Source organism: Myotis yumanensis, unplaced genomic scaffold, assembly GCF_028538775.1.
Source record: "Myotis yumanensis isolate MYYU_CA2020_CCGP unplaced genomic scaffold, mMyoYum1.0.hap1 SCAF_2, whole genome shotgun sequence".
NCBI lineage: Eukaryota > Metazoa > Chordata > Mammalia > Chiroptera > Vespertilionidae > Myotis > Myotis yumanensis.
Window position 1 is genome coordinate 78,478,856 of NW_027223753.1, and position 23,015 is coordinate 78,501,870.

The 23,015-nt window shown below is 38.7% G+C and overlaps 1 protein-coding gene across 3 annotated transcripts in view; it reads right to left on the minus strand.

Annotated features, from left to right (window-relative positions):
* RNF144B (ring finger protein 144B) overlaps nucleotides 1-23,015 on the minus strand; it is a 191,906-nt gene that overhangs the window by 40,432 nt on the left and 128,459 nt on the right. The gene's annotated exons all lie outside the window — the stretch shown is intronic.

Consider the following 23,015-nt stretch of genomic DNA (forward strand, 5'->3'; position numbering starts at 1 on the left):
AGCACACTGACCACCAGGGGGCAGCTCCTGCATTGAGCATCTGCCCCCTGTTGGTCAGTGCGCATCACAGCGACCCGTTGTTCTGCTGGTCCTTCCACCATTTGGTCGATTTGCATATTGGGGTTTTATTATATAGGATAGGTAGCTAGTTAGTATTAATAAAGGGAGTAAGTGAAATCAGATATTGAGCCTAATAAACTAGAGAGGTGAGTTAGACATTAAGCCTGACTCACTAGGAAGCTATACAGTTCCCTAGGGGACTGCCTAGGAGACTTAATCCCTGAAGCTGGCTCCCCATGGGACAACCAACCAATATCCACGATTACAGAGGAACAGATAAAACAATAAAGGGGAAATTCCTCTGCTGGGTGCATGTGCAATAGGAGCCAAGATGGCGACCATAAAGGGAAGGTATTTAGCCTGCGGAAAAGACCAAATTGTACTGGGGGTGGGCCCAGTACAAACCTGGGAAGGATTGGGAATGAGACTGGTTAGTTTGAAAGCCCCGGGTAATATAATCAAAGCCTAACAAAGGCCTCTTGCTGGGTAGTGTGGGTTTGCCTGTTTGTTAGCGGCAGCCACGCTGGCTCCAAGCGCAGGCCCAAGCGTGAGCCTGGGTATAGAAGTGCAGCACCAGGCGGAGTGCAGCCAGGAACAGAGACTAAGTTAGCCAGATGGGAACAGAGACTGGACCAGACTAAGCTTTGGCATGGACTGAACTGAAGCACAGTATTTCTGGACACTAGTGTTAGGATCACCGAAAGAGGAATACACGAGACCAAAAGGAGTAAAGAATTATGAATTTATTAGGTCATCTGGAAAACCCAGGTGGGCTGAGCCCCAAAATGGCACCAGCACCCAGGGACAGGGAGTCTGAGATTTTACAGGACTCCAGGCTGGCTTTTTCTGGGCAGAGAATTCTCTGGGCAGGTCTGGATTCTTGGAAAGTCCAGAGGGGAGAGAGAACGGCCTTAGCAAATGGAATGTGGTCTAAGCGAGAGGGAACATCTGTTGTGAAGTGGCCGAAAGGCCAGTTCCCAGGAGAGAGCTATCATTTCAACTATTTAATCAGACCTAACAACTGGCTCTTCTTCTGGGCGTGGTGAAGACAAGGCTGGACTTCTTCCACAGTGGGTCAGAGCTGAGCCACCTGGCCGTGATGAGACACCGGGAACCTGGGGGGCAGCCAAATATAAATCTTCCCACTACATCTTATTCTCCATGTGTGGGCCCCTGGAAATGCTTCTCTCGTGACTCTGTGGACGGACCCCATTTCTGGGGGCAACATTATTGAATGACTTAATAAATCCCCAAGTCCTATCAATCCCTTTCCTAGTGATCAGGACTGTTCATCTCCATCTCTTCTGCCATGACCCTGGGCTTCCTGCCATCACCTCTTACCTGGGCTTCTGCCTTAGCCCATTCACTGGTCTTCCTGTATGTGTATTAACCTCTTTCTAATTAATTCTGCCCACTGAAGGCAAAAGAAATCTTTAAAAATCTAAGTCTGATCCCTACTCTCACCTGCTTAAAACCCTTCCATGAGTGTAAGCACTCTTTATTTCTCCTTTGTAGTACTTATTATAATTTAAGGATTCAAAAACTAGGTGCATATAATTACGTGCTCCCCAAAATTTCACTGTTCACTCATTCCACCTGTCAACGTTACCAGAAATTTCAACCTTTAGATTTCTTTAATTAAAACCTTGTCACTGGATTGCTCCTGTCTCCATTCACATGTAATTATAGCACAAGGATTTTAATACAGGTTAGATAGGCCAGTTCCCTAGCAGAGGGCAGTGTCTTGAAAAAAAAAAAAAAAATGCCAGACAGATGCTTTTATGAGAAGAAACACTGGAAACTATGGGACACTAGTGGGAAAGGCAACTGTGATATTGTGACTTATAATTAGAAATACATATTTGGTCTTTGTTCCCATTTTTAGCATGAAGCTTCTAAAACTCTTGGAATTTCCTAAGTGGTGAAGGATATATAGAGTGTCTTTTGTTATGTTAATGGAGTTGCTTTTGAAATGCCCGAGGTCACCAAAATAAGGGCTGGTTGCCAGGGGAACCAACCTTATCATTAGAGGGTTAGAATTTTCAGTCTCATCCTTGGAATGCCTGGGAGGGGAGAAGGGCTGGAGGTTGACCTGATCACCAATAGACACTGATTTAATCATTCATGTCTATGCAATAAAACCTCCATAAAAACCCAAAGGGATGGGGCTCAGTGAGCTCCTGGTTGGTGAATACATGGAAATTTCAGGAGCGTGACTCATCTGGAGAGGGAATAGAAGCTCCATACCCTTCCCCATACCTTGCCCTATGTATCTCTTCCATCTGGATATTCCTGAGTTATATACCTTTATAATAAACCAATAATCTAGTATGTGGAAGGTTTCTCTGAGTTCTGTGAGCTGCTCTAACAAATTCATGGAACCCAAGGAGGAAGTCATTGGAGCCTTTAATTAACAACCTGGGCTTGTGACTGGTATTGAAAGTTGGGAGGGAGCAGAGTCTTGTAGGTCTGAACCCTTAACCTGTGGAGACTAATGCTATCTCCAGACAGATGATGTCAAAATTGAGTTGAATTCTTAGACATACTACTGAAAGGAATTTTAGAGACAGGACAGGCAATTAGGAAATAAGAGGGGTGGGGGACCCATGAGAGAGGAATGCATATGTGATGGGAGGAGACAGCTCCAAGCCAGATGGCTTATGTTACATTCACAGAGGATGGAGGAATGTTACAAGATAAGGGGAAGAAAAAGAGGGAGTACCAGGTGAGCTTTGAACTTTGAAACTGATACCCTGCAGGAAAGTAGCCAATTAGGAGAGCATGGGGGACATAAATTAAGAAAGGGTCCAATTAGAAAGTGAGAGGGACAAAGAACTCCCAGCATTTATAAACTGGTAGACAAAGAGACTCAAGGGACAGGACAGGTTTTTTTCCCATTAGGGAGAGAGAGCAGGTTTTTACTGATTTGGGGGCGTTTGTATATGCTTACAATAAACTTTTATACTTCTGCCTAAAAATCTTTTAGTCCAAGGAATTTTATTCTCCAAACTTCATAGTACAAGAACCCACAAGGAGAATCCGAGAGCTTGCCATTCCACATAACATTACTGCTGTCTGAGAATTGCTTGGTGGTATGAGGGGAAGTGCCCCTCCACAGACACAGCTGTTGGAAAAGGGTACAGAAATCCAATAGAGAAGCCTTAAGGGAAGACCCTGGGGAAAAGGAAGAGGGGTATTTCAACAAGAGAGTAGTGAACTTCAAAGATAACATTCATTTGCCTTACTGTTCCACTACCTTACCGACAATTCTTAAATTTTAAAGTCCATTCAACTCACTTTAGGATCCTGTTAAAAGTGCAGATTCTAATTCAGTAGATCTGAGGCGGGGCTGAGCTCCTGACTTCCTCTTAAGCTCCCAGTTCTTGTTCATGCTGCTGGTACACTGAACATACCTTTCAGTAGCAAGGTCTAGGACAGTGATGGCGAACCTATGACACGAACTCATTTTTTTGGTTGATTTTTCTTTGTTAAATGGCATTTAAATATATAAAATAAATATCAAAAATATACATCTTTGTTTTACTATGGTTGCAAATATCAAAAAATTTCTATATGTGACACGGCACCAGAGTTAAGTTAGGGTTTTTCAAAATGCTGACACACCGAGCTAAAAGGTTCGCCATCACTGGTCTAGGACAAAGACTCCCTACACTGGATATTTAATAGAGTCATCTGGGGAGCTTTCCCAAAGCCCAATGCCTAGGCCACGCCACAGACCAATTAATTCAGAATCTCTGCCCTGGCCTCTGTAGCTCAGTGGCTGGAGCATTGGCCTGCACACCAAAGGAGTCTCGGATTCAATTCCAGGTCAAGGGCATGTACCTCAGTTGCAGATTCATTCCCCAGTCCCACTAGGGGTGAGTGTGGGAGGCAACAATTGATGTATTCTCTCAAATCAACGTTTCTCTCTCTTTCTCTCTCCCTTCCTCCTCCTTCTCCCCCCCCCCCCCCCCCCCAATGGAAAAAAATATCCTGGGGTGAGGATAAAAAGGCCAGGTATCAGTGTGTTACACACACACACACACACACACACACACACACACACATATATATATATATATAAAATAAAAGTGTAATAATGCTAATTAGACTGGACACATCCTTCTGGACAAAGCCATGGCTGCGAGGGAAGCTGGTGATAGCAGCCAGGGGAAGGAAGGCCTACTCTTGCATGAAATTCATGCACCGGGCCTCTAGTGTGTGTGTGTGTGTGTGTGTGTGTGTGTGTGTATATATATATATATATATATATATATATATATATATATACAGTTTTATTGAGCTATAATTCACATACCATATAATTCACTCATTTAAAGTATAAATTCAATTATTTTTAGCATATTTACCAAGCTATGCTACTATCACACACATCAATTTTAGAACATTTCATAATCTCCAAAGAACCCTCATGCTCAATAATAGTTACTCCCTATTTCCCCTTCAAACCTTCCCTCCTCCCCAAGGTCTAGGCAACCACCAGTCTACTTTCTGTCTCTATGGATCTGCCTCTTCTGGACATTTCATATAATTGAATCGTACAATATGCGGTCCTTTGTGACTGGCTTCTTTCATTAAGTATAATGTTTTCAAGGTTTATTCATGTTAGAGCATGTGTAAGTATTTCTTTTTATTGCTAAATAATATATTTATTTATACTATATTTTATTTATCCATTCATTAGTTAATGAACATTTGAGTTATTTCCATTTTTGTTATTATATTTCATGTAGATATGTTTTCATTTTTCTTGGGTATATACTTATACTTAGGAGTTGATGTGGTATATGATATAACTATTTGTCTTTTGAAGAACTGCTAGACTATTTTCCAAAGCAGCTACATCATTTTACATTCCCACCAGCAGTGTATGAGGGTTCCAATTTCTTCAAATCTTCACCAGAACATGTTATTGTCTGTCTTTTTTATTTTAACCAATCCTAATGGTATCTCACTAGGGTTTTGCTTTGCATTTTCCTGATAGTTAAGGATTTTGAGCATCTTTTCATGTATTTATGGGTCACTTATATATCTTCTTTGGAGAAATGTATATTGAGATCCTTTGCCCATTTTTAATTGGGTTGTTTGTGTTTTTATTATTGACTTGTAAGAGCTCTTTATATATTCTAGATATTTCCCTTATCTGATTATAATGCACAAATATTCTCTCATTCTGTGGATTATCTATTCACTTTCTTTTTTTTTTTTTTAAATATATTTTATTGATTTTTTACAGAGAGGAAGGGAGAGAGATAGAGAGTCAGAAACATCGATGAGAGAGAAACATCGATCAGCTGCCTCCTGCACATCTCCTACTGGGGATGTGCCCGCAACCCAGGTACATGCCCCTGACCGGAATCGAACCTGGGACCTTTCAGTCCGCAGGCTGATGCTCTATTTACTGAGCCAAACAGGTTTCGGCTCTATTCACTTTCTTAATGGTTCCATTGAAGTACAAAGGTTTTTAATTTTGATGATGTCCAATTTATTTTTTTGTTATTGTTGTTTATGCTTTGTGTAAGCCAAGGTCATGAAATTTTTTCTATTTCTTATATTTTCTTCTAAGAGTTTTATAGTTTTAGCTCTCACAGGTAGGTCTATAATACATTTTGAGTTAATGTTCCATGGTGTGAGTAATCAGTCCAACTTCATTCTTTTGTAAATGGATATCCATTTGTCCCAGAACCATTTATTGAAAAAATATTTCCTCCTTTGAATTGTCTTAGCATCCTTGATAAAAATTAAGTGACAATAAACATGGGAATTTATTTCTGCACTCTCAATTCTATTTCACTGATCTATCTGTCTATCTTTATGATAGTATCACACAGGTTTGATTACTATAGTGCTATGGTAAGTTTGAAATCAGAAAGCAAGTTCTCCAACTTTGTTCTTTTTCAAGATTGCTTTGGCTTTTCTAGGCCCCCAAATTTCCATATGAATTTTAGGGTCAGTTTGTCAATTCCTACAAAAATGATAGTTGGAATTTTTAAAGAAATTGTGTTAAATCTGTACATCCATTTGGGGAACATTGCCATTCAAACAATATTAAATCTTATAATCCATAAATATGGGTGTCTTTCTAATTAGTCCTCTTGAATTTCTTTCAACAATGTTTTATAGTTCTCAGAGTGTAAGCTTTGCACTTCTTTTGTTAAATTTATTCATAAATATTTTATTCTTTTTTATAATATTGTAAATGGAATTGTTGTCTTAATGGTATTACTATATTACTCTTGCTAGTGTATAGGAATTTAATTGATTTTTGTATATTGATTTTATATTCTGCAACCTTGTTGAAGTAGCATCAGTATTTTTAAACTCTCAAAATGATTTCAAAGTGCAACCAAGTCTGAGAATCACTAGTTCAATAGCATTAGTTCGTTCAAGTCTAATCAAGGGAAATATGTCCATCACCACTGCCCTTAGTCATTTTGTAATATTCAGAGGTATAATGTCCACAGGAACAAAATAGGGCTGCTACTTTTTCTGGATAAGGGTAGTAGATTCACCTGGTAAGTTTGAGATTAGTCAGTCAATATGGGAAATTAAATCTGGGCCCCACTCAAAAAGTACTCCAGTTCCCACCAAGCAAGAGTTATCAAACACTTCTATCTTTATCTCAAGTGATCATGAAACATCTAAATTAAGAAATTCAGTGACAGAAATAGTTGTGAAGAGAAACCCATTGGAAATGCTGCAGCCTTGTCCAGTCCTCAAAATGAAGCCAATTAAATCTGCTACACTGGAAGAACACTTCTATCAGAGCAGGGAGCAAGCATTAGCATTGGAAAGATCTGCTTCCAACACAAGAATTATTGAATTCAATCACTCCTCGACTGACCTTTCAGAGGCTTTCCCTTTGTCCCACCTCTGCTGCCTTTCATGGACTCTGCAATTCTTAATTCTTACACAATTCCAGAGATCCATCTGTGGCAGGTGCTACCTTACGACACAGTATACCCGGAAAAACAACTTATGGTTCCAGGAGAAAGAAAACGAAAAGGCTTGCCAAGTTTACATCCTTCCATTTCCTCCAAAGAAACATTAGACCTCAGAACTGCCAGCCTTCAGTTGGCCCCCAGGCCCCATCCAACAGGCCCAGGATAGGCAATGAGAGTAAGCACACACCAGATTAAATGTCGGCAGATCCCACTGAGCTCATTTGTCACTTTCCTCCTCCTCCTCCTCCTCCTGTGTACCTAAAGAGTCCCTATTTGAACTCTCAGGCAGCTCTTCTGATTCTTAGAACACATATAAGGTTTCAGCAGTAACAAAGAAACAAACCACAAACCCCAAATTAATAAAGGGTCAAGAAACTCCTTCAGCCATGATGTAGGATTATACAAATTTCTGCATAAAATATGATCATTCGACCAATCCGAGCAAACACACTGGAGGATGTAGTACTTAACATTTTAATAAAGAATTTACAGTGAGTATTAAAACTATACCAATTAAAGGATAAAAGGATAAATGAATGGGCAGATGTGTGATAAGGCAAGTAGAGTAAAAATTAATGTTAGAATCTAAGAGAAGATAGAAATATAGTCATTGTTAAAATTCTTTCACTTTTGTTGTATTTTGGAAAAAAGTCATAACAAACTGTTGTACAATTTTTTAAAGCTAAAATTAAAAAAATTACACCATTCACCAAATCTCAGATTTTAATGTTTCTTAAAGCAGGAATTATCTGTATTATATTTTATATAAAACCCCAATATCTGTATTACTATATAAACTAGAGTCTAAATAAATTATATTGAAATAAAATCTTAATAAAATCTTATTAATTAAAATTAATGGTAGCTATATTGATATATGATTATCTAAATTTTTGAAATTGTAAAGAATATGTACACTGTATAAATGAGAGAATGAAGCTAACTCATCATTAACTGCCTTTTTTCCTACAGAATATAACCTATAAAGCCAGCATGAAAAATAGCTCACATCAATAACAACTGACAATAGTGATGCTATTTGTTTCCTCAGGAGAATATTCTCTTCATGGATGATGGTTAAGAACCAAGTAGTATCAGTTTAGAATAGATGTAAGCCTTAAGCAAACTTCCTCCTTGGCTATACTTATAAAAGAGAATTTATTACATTTAAGAAATGTGAGCCCAGCCAGTGTGGCTCAGTGATTGAGCATCAACCTATGAACCAAGAGGTCATAGATTCCTGGTCCAGGCACATGCCTGGATTGCGGGCTCAATCCCCGGGGTGGGGGGGGGGGTGCGAAGGAGACAGCTGATCAATGATTCTCTCTCATCATTGATGTTTCTATCTCTCCCTCTCCTTTACTCTCTGAAATCAATAAAAAAAATATTTTTAAAAGAAATGTGAACTCTGAAAAAGTAGAAAGGGTTAAATAATAACGAACAGTGAGTACGCTGAATACGAGCAATCTTATTCTATTCCAAATTAATTTGAAATTATTTTATTTGATTACTCTAATGCAAAATCAGAATATCTTCCTATTTATAATTTAGATGAAACACAACTGCAACTATTCCTCACCTCGTAATTTTCCCCAACACTTTATACTAAAAAAGTAAATGTTTTTGAAATTTTCTAAAAAAGCAAGTTTCTAGACTGCTCTTAATTTCCTTGTTAAAATCTAACCTAGTTACTGTCCTTGAACTGCCACTTTCCAAATGTTTAGGGTTAGCACCATACTCTAAAAAATTAGACTATCAGGGCAAAGATCTTATGTCAAAGCCACATGACCAACTGTTACAGAAATGTGTGCCAGTGGTCATTGAAGAGACAGAAGGGGCATATGTATTTCACAGCACGAGATAGTGAATAATTGACATGTGCTTCACCAATACAGTCCTCTGCAAATACCTTAAACCAGTGCATCTCCTGAAAGGTTAACTGAAACAGGGTTTCTGATTCAGTAGGTCTAGGGTAGGGCTGGAGAATGTACAATTCTAACAAGTTCACAACTGGGTTGAGGACCACACTTTGAGAGCCATAATTATATTAGAGGCAGGGGAAAGGAGGAGATGATGGAAAAAGAATATTTGTCAAGCTCCTATGATAGCTATGGTGTGTGTCTTAAAATTATCTCATTTAATCCTCATAGCAACTCTGAGGCAGGTATTATCCTCATTTCATACTGATCAGTTCAATAATTTATCCTAAATTCCCACAACTAGTAAACATAGGAGTTGAGGTTTAAACCAAGGTCTCATTGAGATACAACCTTTGCTTGCTTTCTCACTACTTCAGAATGATTTCCATGTTATCAGAACTAAAGCATGACAAAATACTGGAATCTTTCAACTTGAAAATGCTACTTTTTTTTTCTTTTTGAACGCTATCAACACCATAAACCATAAAGTTTTTCAAAGACTAGACACCATTCCAAAATAAAAAAGTCTGTATTTAACACACTACGTAGGAAAAGCAGATACTACAGCTACAAAATATTCTTCAGTTGCAGTAAAAATCTGTGTGCTTTAGAGTCAGCCATTCAGCAATTATCCTCAGCACACAAGACTCCTTGAAAATAGCTTTCAGAGTGAGGTCCTCTTGTGAACACCAGTAACTTCCAGACCCATGATGCATGGGGCAGGCGGCGGGGGGGGGGGGGGGGGGGGGGGGTGATAAGAGTCTTTAGACCAGGAGGTCTTGGCTTGAACCTTGATTTCAGTTTCAACATCTGAATATATGTAAGTACACTGGGAGTTTCCAGGTGTGGACAGCAGACCTCTTAATCTCTTAGCCCTTGGTTTTATAAGTAACCTGGGAGAAGTCACACAGTTGAAAGTTCAAAGCACACTGCTCAGTCCCTTCTTGGGTCTATGTTTCCACTATTCAGGTAACATACTCTCTGGTCTCTGGAAAAACCCTTGGATTTTTTAATCAGTTGTTCCTTACATCTTCTGTGTATTGACTAAATGTTTATGCAATTAAAAAACAGTTGTCAACCCTGGCCAGTATGGCTCAGTTGGTTGAGCATCATTCCATGCAGTGAAATGTCTCTGGTTCAATTCCTGATCAGGGCCCATGCCCAGGTTACGGGCTCAATTAATGTTTCTCTCTCACATCGATAGTCTCTCTCTCTCTAAAAATCAATCAATCAATAAATATATATTTTAAAAACAAAACAAAGAAAGAACAGTTGTCAGTTTGTATTATATAGGCTATTGTCAAGCTTTAAAAACTACAGGTAGCATTATAAGAACCTAATATGAGGCTCATCCATTGTTCATGCTAACAAATGAAATGTAGGGAACACATACTATTTATCCACACAGTGCAGTACATTATGTATTTTCATAGAGGTTGTTCTTATTTCATTCAAACAACCCTATAATCCATGAATTAAGAGTATGAATCTTGGGCAAGTAACTTAATTCCACATTGGCTTCTTTGTCTGTAAATGGGAGGGTAAGAATAAAGGCGGGGAGGGGGGGCAGGGGGAGTGGGGAGTAGTACTTTTGCATAATACACATTACATAGTAGGTACTCAAATGCCTTACTTGTCCTTCAATTTTTTTTAGTTGATTAACAAACTGAGGGTCAAAGAAATTCAATAAAAACCCTACATTCATGTATCTAATAACTCACAAACACTTTCCAGAACTGTCCAACCAAAAAGACCTCCTTATTGGGGATGGGAAATGATTCAAAACCATTGAGGCTTTTAGTTAACACAGAGCTATGTATTTCCACAGAAATGAGGCACTGACTATGTCTAGCCTGATTCCAAGAGGTGCTGTATATCTGAATTTCACAACATAACCAAACCTTGATTAACTTAATATTAAAAAAAATGCGGTTTTGGAGTTAACTGAATTTTCTAGTTAGCTCACAACCTTTTTGGCTTCTACTTACCTAAATTTTTTTAAATTCCTTTTCCTATTTGTCATTGAACATAAACTTTATGACAACACAGCCTTAGGACCACCATTATGAGCCTTATTTTTCCTTCATTCACTCTCCTATGTGTGATATACATTTCTAGATGGGGCCCATTTTTCTAACTTGACAGTACTGTGAATACCAAGGTGTAAAATCAGCTGAAACTATGTTGGCACTGCACAGAGCATATACTGAGTTAAATATAGATTCATGAGATGAGTTTATTTTGCTACAATTTGCTTCCTCCTTAAAAGAGGAAGCCTGGATTAAGCAATGAGATATGTTCTGTTCACATATCAGATTAGAGAAGATGAAAAATTTGCAATTACCCAGAGTGTCAAAGAAGGGGGTTTTCCTACACTATTGGTGAGAATGCTAAACTGCCACAACAGTGTGGGAAGGCAAACTGGCAACACATATTGATTTAAAATGCATCTACCTTTTAATTAAACAATTCCACTTCTAGAAATTGATCCTAGAGAGATATATTTTCAGATTTATATAAGTATAAACATTTTCATCTATAATAGCAAAAACTGGAAACAACCTTAAAGCCCATTTTATTAAGAGGGGCCTAGTTACATAAATGTTGATACAGCCGTACCATAGAATACTATACAACACTGAAAAAGGAAGGTAGGGAAAGTAGGTCTGTATATGCTTTATAGAAACATGTCCATAATACGCTAAGTTAAGTTTGTAAAACTCAAGTTAAAAATGGTCTCTATACATAAAGATCTCATTTCTCTATTAAGCATTGTGTATGAATACCTATCCATCCATATGTTTATATGTTTATTTATACACAGAGGAAGAGTCTAGAAGGAGGTACAGGTGAACTGTTTATATCATCAATACTTTGGAGATTTTTGTTTTATTTTGTTTTAAAACTGCATGTATTACAATTATAATAAAAAATAATCTTTAAAAGGAAGTCAGCAAGGAAAAAAAGCATAGGAGGGAGGAAAACAAGTGGGTTTCCCTGTATTTCTAATTGAATTCTCTACTCCCATCAGTGTACATGAAATTGGTCACCAAATACTTTGCGTTGAGCTAAAGTGTCAGTCTAGGACAGTGGTTCTCAAGCTTCCTAATGCCGCGACCCTTTAATACAGTTCCTCATGTTGTGGTGACCCCCAACCATAAAATTATTTTCGTTGCTACTTCATAACTGTAATTTTGCTACTGTTATGAATCGTAATGTAAATATCTGATATGTGGGATGTATTTTCATTGTTACAAATTGAACATAATTAAAGCATAGTGATTAATCACAAAAACAATATGTAATTATATATGTGTTTTCCAATGGTCTTAGGCGACCCCTGTGAAAGGGTCGTTCGACCCCCAAAGGGGTCGTGACCCACAGGTTGAGAACCGCTGGTCTAGGACTTAGAGCCATTCTCAGTTGGTAGTTAAAGGGCAGAGAGGATTGAGCCATGTAGCCTTTCTTTCTGATGCTTCTGCTGGGAACCTTCATTTGCCTATTGGCTTCCTTTTTTTGCAGAGATAAACAGAGGAACTAAAACCCTATGCATCTCACCCTTAAATTACTACAAACTTTATAGATGTAGCTGAAGTTAACTAGCTATCTGGTTGTGGCACGGTTGACTCTGATTCTCCCAAGTACTCTTGGAAACTGGCAATTAGGTGAATGATTTGCTTGGGATGGCTGACTGGGCCTCAAAACATGAACACACAAGCCCAGAAATTGTTACATTAGTAAAAGAGTAACTACCTATGTCTACTAAATTACCTTTAAAATAAGGATATTCTTTAAAGACTGATTTGGTCATTATATGGATGAAATGAGTTAAAACACTTAGAATAACAGCTCCCACTAAATAAGGTGAATAAGTGCTTGTTGCTATTATTTATGACAACAATGATTAGTGATGCCTAACTGTTTTTTCTGGGTTTTTTCCTCAGTGAACGTCAAGTCTACGTGAGAAAATAAAGTGACTTGATGTCAAAACAAGTAGAATATAAGGCAATACAGATATTTGTATAAAATCTATTTAATTAGATTTTAAATGCTAATACTTTCAGGGAAGAGACAATTTTACATTAGGGTAGCCAATGCCACCAGGGTAAGAACGATGTTTGAGTTGTTCACCAATAACCCCCTCCCAATTAGTATCCTGCCTGTCAAAATAAGTTTTTGTTGAATAATGAATGGTGGCTTGCCTTGACCAGGCAATGAGACATCATTAGGAATTGAGTAGGTGGAGTAAAAAGGAAAGAAAACAGGAGCTTTCTAGGAAGAAGGAAAGAAATGGAGGTCTGAGATGCCTCATATAAGAAGTAGCAGAAGACGACCTGGTTAGATATTGTGTGACAGACAATTCATAGAGGAACTTGAATGCCAGCACTAAGGAATATGATTCAAACAGGAACACATGAATATTTAATAATAGTAGTGGCATTTCGACAAAAATATTTTAAGAAATCTGATATTAGTATCTAAATGGAAAGGAATGAGAAATTAGTGACATGAAAATAATCTAAATATTCCAGATCTCAAGATTGCAGTCTACCATAACAAATATAGTATATGTTGATGAGGCTACTGTTCTTAGAGCTTTAATCACCCCCCTTCATTCATCCTACACCAGTTTTTCCCATTTTCAGACCATTCTCCACCCTATGCCAAAGCCATGCTCTTATCCCACTCCCAAATAAAGCCTTCCAGTGGCTCCATAATGCTAGTTAACATGGCATACAAGACCCTCCATCTAGTTTCTGCTTGACTCTTCAGCCTCATGCCCAAGCACACCCATACTTCCACCAATATGTTCCAGGGATGTCCTCAGCAGGCCTTGGTTATGTGCCTTCACATGTGGCTACCCGTCCTCCCTGTTGCCCTCTTCCTACACATAGACCACCCATGCCACCATCAAGCAATCTATTCATCTTTCGGTCTCAGCCCCTCAGGAAATTTTCCCTGACCTCCTCAAGTCTAGTTTAGGCGGGTTCCCATATGCTCCCACAGCATCCAGTGCCTCCTCCATCAGCGGGTCTGCTTCCCACATGAGAGCCAGTCTGACTATGTGTCATACACACAATTAGCACAGTGGCTGGTACATAGTGGTACCAAATGGAAGAGCAAAATCACGACTAAGATGAGAACAGACTTAGAGGAAATTGGAATGAAAGTGCAACTTCAAAAGAATAAGTAGCTAAACCTTGGTGATTCAGTGTATGTAAGGGGAAGTTCTCACATTGTATGTCCACTTTCCTGCTCTCTGGCTATGGTTTGCATGCTTGGCCAGCCTATGGCATTCTGATTCATGGTTTGAAGAATCAAATTAAAAGCAAGGTATGCTTCCAAAAGAAAAGTCTTCACAATACACAAACACAGTTTACTAACATACCATCTTTTTATAACCTTCTTTGAAAAAAATAGTCTTGTTCCTTATTACAGTATCACACCCCTTACCCTGATACCGAATGCTTTTCTAAGAGAATATAGAAAAGCCTGAAGTACTTGTTCAACTTATAATCAAAGTCAAGAATGTTGTGCAAATGAATCTCATTCCAAAGAATTGTGTCAACAGAAGGAGTGAAGGGGAGAGGAATAAAGTTCTGTTTATTAATATTCCCACACTGGATGGAGCACTATGGGAGAATTTTTAATAGTAACCTCCTTCTTGCCCTGTAACAATAAGATAATCTCAATTCAAACAATACAGAGCTAATGGGTCCAAAACTTAGATTTCAACCAATTTTGTTCTAGAGACCAGAAGTAGTACTAATGGGTAGAACTTATAAAGAAATATTTCAAATGAATGTAGAAGAAAAGATAGTTTAGAATTAGAGTTTCCAATAATGAATAGCTAGTGTTATAGTATGTCCTTATCCCGGAAGTTTTCAAGCAAAATCTAGATTATTGTACTAGTAGAGTGACACATGCTAGCTGTATTCTAATCACTAAGTGCTTTATATAGATCATCTACTGCAATCTTCTCCATAACCTTATGGAATTATTTATTATCCTTATATTACATAAAAGAAAATGAAAACTTAAGACTACCCGAAGACATTAACAGCTACCACATTCTGGTCTAATCCACTATCATCTCTGGCCTCAATTACTATATTTACCTTCTAACCAGTCTCCTTGCTTTCACCCTTTTCCCCTTAGTTCATTGGCTATACAGCAGACAGGGTGTTGTGATAGTTAATTTTAGATGTCACCCTGACCAAGGCATAGGGTATCTAGATATTTGGTTTCACATTATTTCTAGTTATGTCTGTGAGGGTGTTTCCAGATGAGATTAGCACTTGAATCAACAGGCTGAGTAAAGCAGATTTCCCCCAACCCATGTACGTGGGCCTCACCCAATCACTTGAGGATATGAATAGAACAAAAAGGCAGAAGAAGGGAGAAGAGAGTTCACTCTCTCTGCCTGGTGGCATGAGCTGGGACACGGGTCTTCTCCTGCCTTCAGACTGGAACTTACACCCGTGGTTCTCTCTCTGAGGCCTTAGGACTCAGACGGGAACTATACCATGAGTTCTCCTGAGTCTCCAATTGCAGACAGCAGACTGTGAGGCCTCACCTCCATAACTGTGACCCAATTCCTTTATGTATATCTCTACTGGAAATATATATCCTATTGAATCTGTTTCTCTGGAGAATCCATACTAATACAGTGATCCACTTAAAGCAATGTGAGATCATGTCACTCTGTGGGTCAAAACTCTCCAAAGGCTTCTGTTCTCACATCAAACTAAAGCCCGAATCCTCGCCATGGCCTACACTCCAACATCACTACTTCTCTGATTTCATCTCCTACTGCTAACCATGTCCCCCCTCCCCCAACGCACACACACTCATTCACACTGGCCTCTTTGCTGTATCTGAACACTGAGCACACACTCAGCTTAGGACCACCCACTGCTCCCCGCTGCCTACAGCTCTCTGCTCCCAGGTATCTATACAGCTTACTCTCCATGTGCCGGAAGCTGGTCCATCCTTGCTGCTTGACACAGTCGCTGAAGGAAAGAAACATCTGCACAGCATATGTTTCAAGGGACCTGGCATATATAGCATATTGTTCTTAATATGTTTGCTCTCCTTAATGCCATGTGTTTTAACCAAGGTCACCTCTCTAAGAAAGGTTGTTTCCCCAGGTGGGGATTTTTCCCTGAGGTTAGGGAGGGGATACAACCCCTTAATTAAGTGCCAGGCGGGTAGTTAATCTACATAATCTTTACTCCCTGGAATGGAGATAAGAAACGCCCTAACCTTTGTAATAGAAATTGACAGGATTAAAATCGGCTGGTATAAATATGGATGTAACAAGACAATAAACATCAGATCCTCATCAGCTCCTAACCAGAACTCCGACCAGAACTTTGGCTGGAGATCCTGGCTAGAGGTCCTGACTAGGCTGCTGATCAACTGAAGGCTGTCTTCGTGTCATTCCTTCTTCGCTGACTCCATCCACACCTTTGGGGACCCCTGGACCTGCTGGGATTGGACCCCAACATCCATGTCTTTCAAGTCTTTGCTTAAATAATACCTTATGAGTGAGACTTCCCTGACCATCTGACATAAAGTGGAAACCCCCTCTCCTATAGCACTCCTTATGCCCCTCCCTCATTTTTTCTTTAGAGCACACTTTTGTCTGACTTCTATATTTACTTGTTATCTGTGCCTTGCGCCAAAATTTGAACTATCTAAAAACCAGGCCTTGATCCAATTGTTCACCACTATATCTTAACCTTTAGAACTATACACTGCCTGATAAATATTTGTTGACTAAATGAAGGCAGGCAACCAGATTTGAGACCCATTCTCTTAAATGCCAAACCATACTGGCATCCAGAAAAACGCCTTCTTTCATTAGGAGGGCAGGGAGACTAGAAGAGTTAAGGCCCCTTCCAAATCTAGGACTGTGACGCAATGACAAAGTCACTGGCCTTGACAGCAGGGTTTTCTTTTGCTGCTCTTTCCTCTCTTACCACATTTTACCACTTTCCTTGAATAAGTGGTGAGCATTAGGCACGGATGAGATCATAGGTCCAGGAAGCCAGCTCCTCCTTGAGTCATCTCTAATCCACTTCTCATGCTGTTATAACATGCTCCTGTTTCTCAAATGTTATCTGACCTGCAGCAGCTCAATCATCAAAAATATAGTGTCTAAATTTGTATTTTAAACCAGTGACTCAACTAATAAACAAAAGCTATCATAGCATTATATTAAAACTTTTAACAAGTATGATCATTGGTTAATAAAAGTATATAGGCTTCAAGGGTACAATTCAATAATACATCATCTGTATATTGTATTGTGTGTTTACCACCCCAAGTGAATAAATTTAATTTAAAAAAAAACAAGTATGATGAGTGATTATAATGAAGTCATTTACATATAAACAAAGAGAAAGATAAATTCACTGACTCAATGTTAAACACCCAAGAAGAGCACAAGGGTAACCTTGCAAGCCAGTATATTTTAGTACCAGAAGCCAACAGAATAGAGGGCTTGGAACTGGCAGAATTCACTTCTGTCTACTTAATAGTACTAGAAGACATGGGAATGAAGACAGCTGGAGAATATTAAAGCTTCAGGCAAGATTGGCAGGTCACCTGGCCAGAAGAGGAGACAAAAACTTGTTCTGTGACATTGCAGGAGTAAAATGCTTCATTATTTTCTGCAGTTACAGGGAGTTATCAATAAAACACACACACATACAATGATACTAGAAAAAACATATCAAGCCAACAAGTAATTATATTATATTTCTATTGGGGGTAAACAGCTCTTAAATAAATGGTAGCTTGAGACCTATTCCATCCAAATCTTTTACATCCATCAGAAATGTGCTCATCCATTCACTTTCAAAGTTATATTGATTTTTCCTGTAAATCTTGCTTCAAGATCTTCAGTTAAAACGCACAACCATTAGTCTCTCTTTGGACAAATCCAACAGAGAAACTTCTATCTTAATTGACAGTCTGTGGGTATTTCAGAATAGTAGTAAGGTTGAAATCACCTATATAACTTCCTTTTTATAAAAGTCTAACGAGGAAGCCAGACAAGTTTTTGTAGGATTTTCTTTCTCTAAAACATTTTGAGCCCGGCTGGTGTGGCTCAGTGGTTGAGCATTGACCTTATGAACCAGGTCATGGTTGGTTTCCCAGTCAGGGCACATGACCGGGTTGCGGGTTCCATCCCCAGTAGAGGGTGTGCAGGAAGCAGCTGATTAATGATTCTCTCTCATCATTGATGTTTCTATCTCTCCCTCTCTCTTCCCCACTAAAGTCAATAAAAATATATTTTTAAAAAACATTATGAAAAACAGCACAGTCTAGTATCCTGATAAAACATAGAAAAGAAAATAATAACAAAGCCATTTACTAGGGGCTTGGCACTGTGCTAGTTGCTTTACTGGAATTCTTATTTGATGCCTCCTACAACACTCTGAGATCAGTATTATCATCACCTACCTCTTTCCATCCTACAGGTGACAAAACTAAGGTTCAGAAAAGCCAGAGAGCCCTAACCGGTTTGGCTCAGTGGATAGACCGTCGGCCTGCGGACTCAAGGGTCCCAGGTTCGATTCCAGTCAAGGGCATGTACCTTGGTTGCGGGCACATCCCCATTAGGGGGTGTGCAGGAGGCAGCTGATCGATGTTTCTCTCTCATCAATGTTTCTAACTCTCTATCCCTCTCCCTTCCTCTCTGTAAAAAATCAATAAAATTTATTTAAAAAAAAAAAAGAAAAGCCAGAGATTTTACCTAAAGTCACACCCCATTAAATGACCAAGCCTGAACTTGAGCCTGGGTGTTCCTAGCTCTGTATCTGCACTCTTAATCACCATGCTGCACGGGGAGAGAAGATGGAGGGGGAAACAAAAAGTGGCATTCCTTTCTCCTAAAACAGATCAGAATCCAGAAATGAACCATTACAGATTCTCTGCTTCACTTGAAAGTTACCAACCATGTCGGTGCACAGGTATGCACATGGACACACAAATATATACATGCACGTGCACACACATGTGCACACACACGTGCGCGCACACACATGCACATACTGCTAATCTTCCCAAACTGAAATGTCTCCCAGGCCATACGTGGGCTTTGCTTAAAGGTCACCCAACAGGCCCAAAGGAAAAGAAGGGCTTAGTCTGAAAACTTTTATATTTCCTCTCACTTTTTTAGACATTGGAAAATCCATTTGGCTCAGAGAAATGAATAGTAAAAGGAGTTCTAACTACTTCGAGCCAACAAAACGTAATGGAAAAAAGGCGAGAATATGGCTGGACTTTATTTTCTTTTTGCTCAGCACATCCTGTCTCTAATCTGAAAGGTAAATAGGCCATGCCCAACATACCAACTCTTTTCAGGTGAAATTATCTAGGTTATAAAAACAAGCAACAACTGTGTTTTCATTATTCTTTAATTCGTGGCTGACGAAAATAGCTTCCAAAATAAATCAAAAAGGCAAATATTGCTCACAAGGGAGCAAACCCACAAATTTGCCCTCCTTTGATAATTGACTTTTGTGAATATTTCTTCTTTCACTTGAATTATAATTGTGTGATGTTATCTGAAAAAGTGTGTTGCAGATGCCAGAAGAGGAATTTTTTGAATTTTCATTTTTGGGTTATTTAAATCCACAGGGGTGAGAAAGAGAGTGTGTGTGTTGTGTGTGTGAGAGGAACAGAGAGAAAGAGAGAGATGTTTTGCATATCATTAGTTAGTATACTAACATACCTCAGAAATTACAAAAACCTTCAATCATAAAAACAAGTAATTTTGCAACACCTCTCTCCATAACTCCCAAATATCAATTTCTTTGGCTCCATAATGCACCTATGCCCGATAACTTCAGTCATGCTAGTGACAGCTACACCCACTTTTGTCCTGTAAATTCAGCTTCCCGCATTTTATACTACACTTTCTTCTGTATATTAAAGCTGAGCAAACAGTTTAACAAAAACCATCTTCACAAATAGAACATGGTAAGTTTCCTTTAAAAAAAAAAAAACTCGATATATTGATGGATTATTTAAATGTTTGTCACATTCCTTTCTCAAGATGTCATTTAAATCAAGAATAATTTAAAGCAGCATTCTTCAGAGCTCTAGTGGTAGGGAAGTTAATAGGTGTCCCACTAAAAAAGGTGGTATGATCAAATGGAAATGCTTTGGAAGAAGTTAAACAGGGTCCCCTTGCTTTCCTCTTAACCACAAGATTTCAGAGCCTCTAAAAGGCAAACATACAGTAGGTCCCTCCAAGGGAGGTGTAGAGCACATACCATTTTCCAAGTTAATTTGAGTATGAAACACTTTCTTCGAGAAGCACCTCCTCTGTTTCACAGAGCTGGAGGTCCATGGAACACACGGGCTAGGGATGCCTGTTTAAAGGCCAGATCTCCCTAAAGAAAGGGAATGAGCTGGCTGGCATCCAGTGGTCAAGTGAGACACTCCACATCTGTCCGTTCTGCACTCCCAGAGCACACTGATCTTGGAAACAGAAAGAATTTAACCTCACAACAAATGCTCAGGGATACATCTTAGGGAAAACAGGAGTAGGACAGAATATATAAAGAGCTTGATTAAATCTATGAAAATACATAATTCCATATCTAGCATGAGGACCATTACATTCAGGCATTCTGATGAGGGGGACAGAGGGGCTCTCTTAGCAAAACCTTTTTAAATACATGGTCTTTCTCAGCCAGTATTTGGGAGATGTCATCCAATCATATTTAGAGTTGGGAATTAGTAGTATATGGCATAGTAAAAAAACTCACAAATGTCTTTTCAGCCCTGAAATTACTAAACACATTTGATAACTTTAATTTGAATGCAAATTAATATCTGGGAGGATTAGGCACACTTTAAAATATTTTTTAAAAAAGAAAAGCTCCAACAATAAAAAGTTGGAGTTAGTATTTCAGGTGGGTTTGGCATCAATTGCAAATTTACAGACTCTAATGGAGTCAAACACATGCAGCTTACTATTTCGGCAGATCATAGGAAATGGGGTATCAGGAAGTCAGGCAAGGTTAATGTTTATAGGTACAAAAAGTTCCAAAGTTGGAGGGATACCAAAAATACCAAGCCATTGACTTTCTGCTTTTGAGCACTCCCCAACAATAAGGAAGTATGAGCCCAGATGACATAATCTAATTGTACTAACTCCTACCTCTGAATTGCTGAAGGAGAAATGAGAAGTGGTTGTGTTGTTCTTAACTGGGAACTAAGACCTACTGAAACAATATGTCAATGTCAGCTTCTGGTGAATATGACATAACAACCTTTGCTTGTTTATGCTTTACCCGATGTTGATATACAATCTCGAATGCCGCACTATTACATCTCACAGCAAAAACTGAATTCCATATCCTGCTTTTAAACATCAGCAGTACTTGGTCAAAATTTTCCATCCTGCCTTGAACCAAATGTTGCTTCTGACTCATTTGTTTCAAGGATTAGCAAGGGTCTGAAACATATGTGAAAAAGTCAGAGAAGTAATCATTCTGAGGCACAGCATTCAGAAACAAAGCAAGACCAAAGGAAACTAAATCTGCCCTGAGATGACAAGGTCATTTCCTCACTTCCTATAAAGCAATGCTCACTGACAAGATCAGAGAGAACCAGCACAAACATCACTTAGTCAGGCCTTCTCCTGCCCCTACCAGAACTGTAACATCCCCTCACCCTGCACTCCCCACCTCTTGCTCAATTTTTTTTTCTAAGTCCTTATCACACAATACTGTATCTTACCTATTCATTATGTTTATTGTTTATTGTACATCTTGCTTTGACAAGAGCAAGGATCAATGCCAGGTTTTGGTTCTTTAACTGATAAATCCTGGTGCCTAGAAGAATTCCTGGTATACAGGATGCTGCTCACTAAATTTTTGTTCAATAAATGAACAAACAAATACCATTCTTAGCCATCTTTGGATTCTAGAGTTCAAAACATAAGAAAAGGATTTCAGTACCTTTCCTTTTTACTAAAAGTCACGCTGAGGCTTCTTCTTCCTACCGTAATCCTCAATTTAAAAAAAAATATTTTTTAAGAAAATTAATATGAACTAGTTTGAAAATGTGCCTTGTTGATTACATTAACAAAGAAATGTGGAATAAATTTTATTTTACTATAACTTGTCTGTTGAAAGAAAGAATGCTTAGTAAACATTAATAATAAACATGCCTCTTTTAAAATGATTCTACTTCCTAAATTATTCCTTTCTTTTATTTCCCTTGATTATACCACTGATCACTGTAACTAACCAATTCAATTCCCTTCACAAGTCAGGGCATTAAACCTTCATTTGTTGGGTAGTTACTGTATTGTTTGTATAATAAATATTAACAGCCTGACCATACAAGGCCTACCAAAGCAAAGATAAAGGTAAATACTAACTTTAGGCATCAGACCCTCCCCTGTGCCATGCTGAGATGCCAGCACGCTTCTCATCTGACTCTTCACCAATCCATCTTCAGTTTGAAAGTACAGTTAATTCAAAAACATACAGGAGACAGACGCGTACATAAATGGAGGAAAGATCATCTATTTCTGGACCTATGAACACAGGCCCAGAGTAGCTATATCTTACTACTTTTTCATGAAAAATTTATAAAATTAGTTGTTTTACATTTCCCAATCAAAAAAAAAAAAAAAAGAGTATTGAGGCCAGACGTGGTCCATGGGCATCAGGTTTGCAATCTCTTGTTAAAGCCTCAGCTTGGAGGTCACTGCTACCTGGAAGCCCCTCCACACACCCTGCCCCTAGAGGGTGAGATGGCGTGTTATGTTCAACCATCCCTGAACTCACCAGACTCTAGCAGAGTTCCTTCAATGTGTCCGGCTTCCCTGTGGAAAGTATCTTATTCATTTTTATATTTCCAACATTCAGCAGAGTGCCTGGCACACAGCAGAAACTCAAAAAAATATTTGAATAAATGAAAATTTGAGTAAACCACCTGGGCTCATACTTCTAATAGTCACTTGGAACTCATCAGTCCGTTTCCTCGCTTTACACCTTAACCAACCAACCTTCAGGGAAACGTACAATAAAGGTCA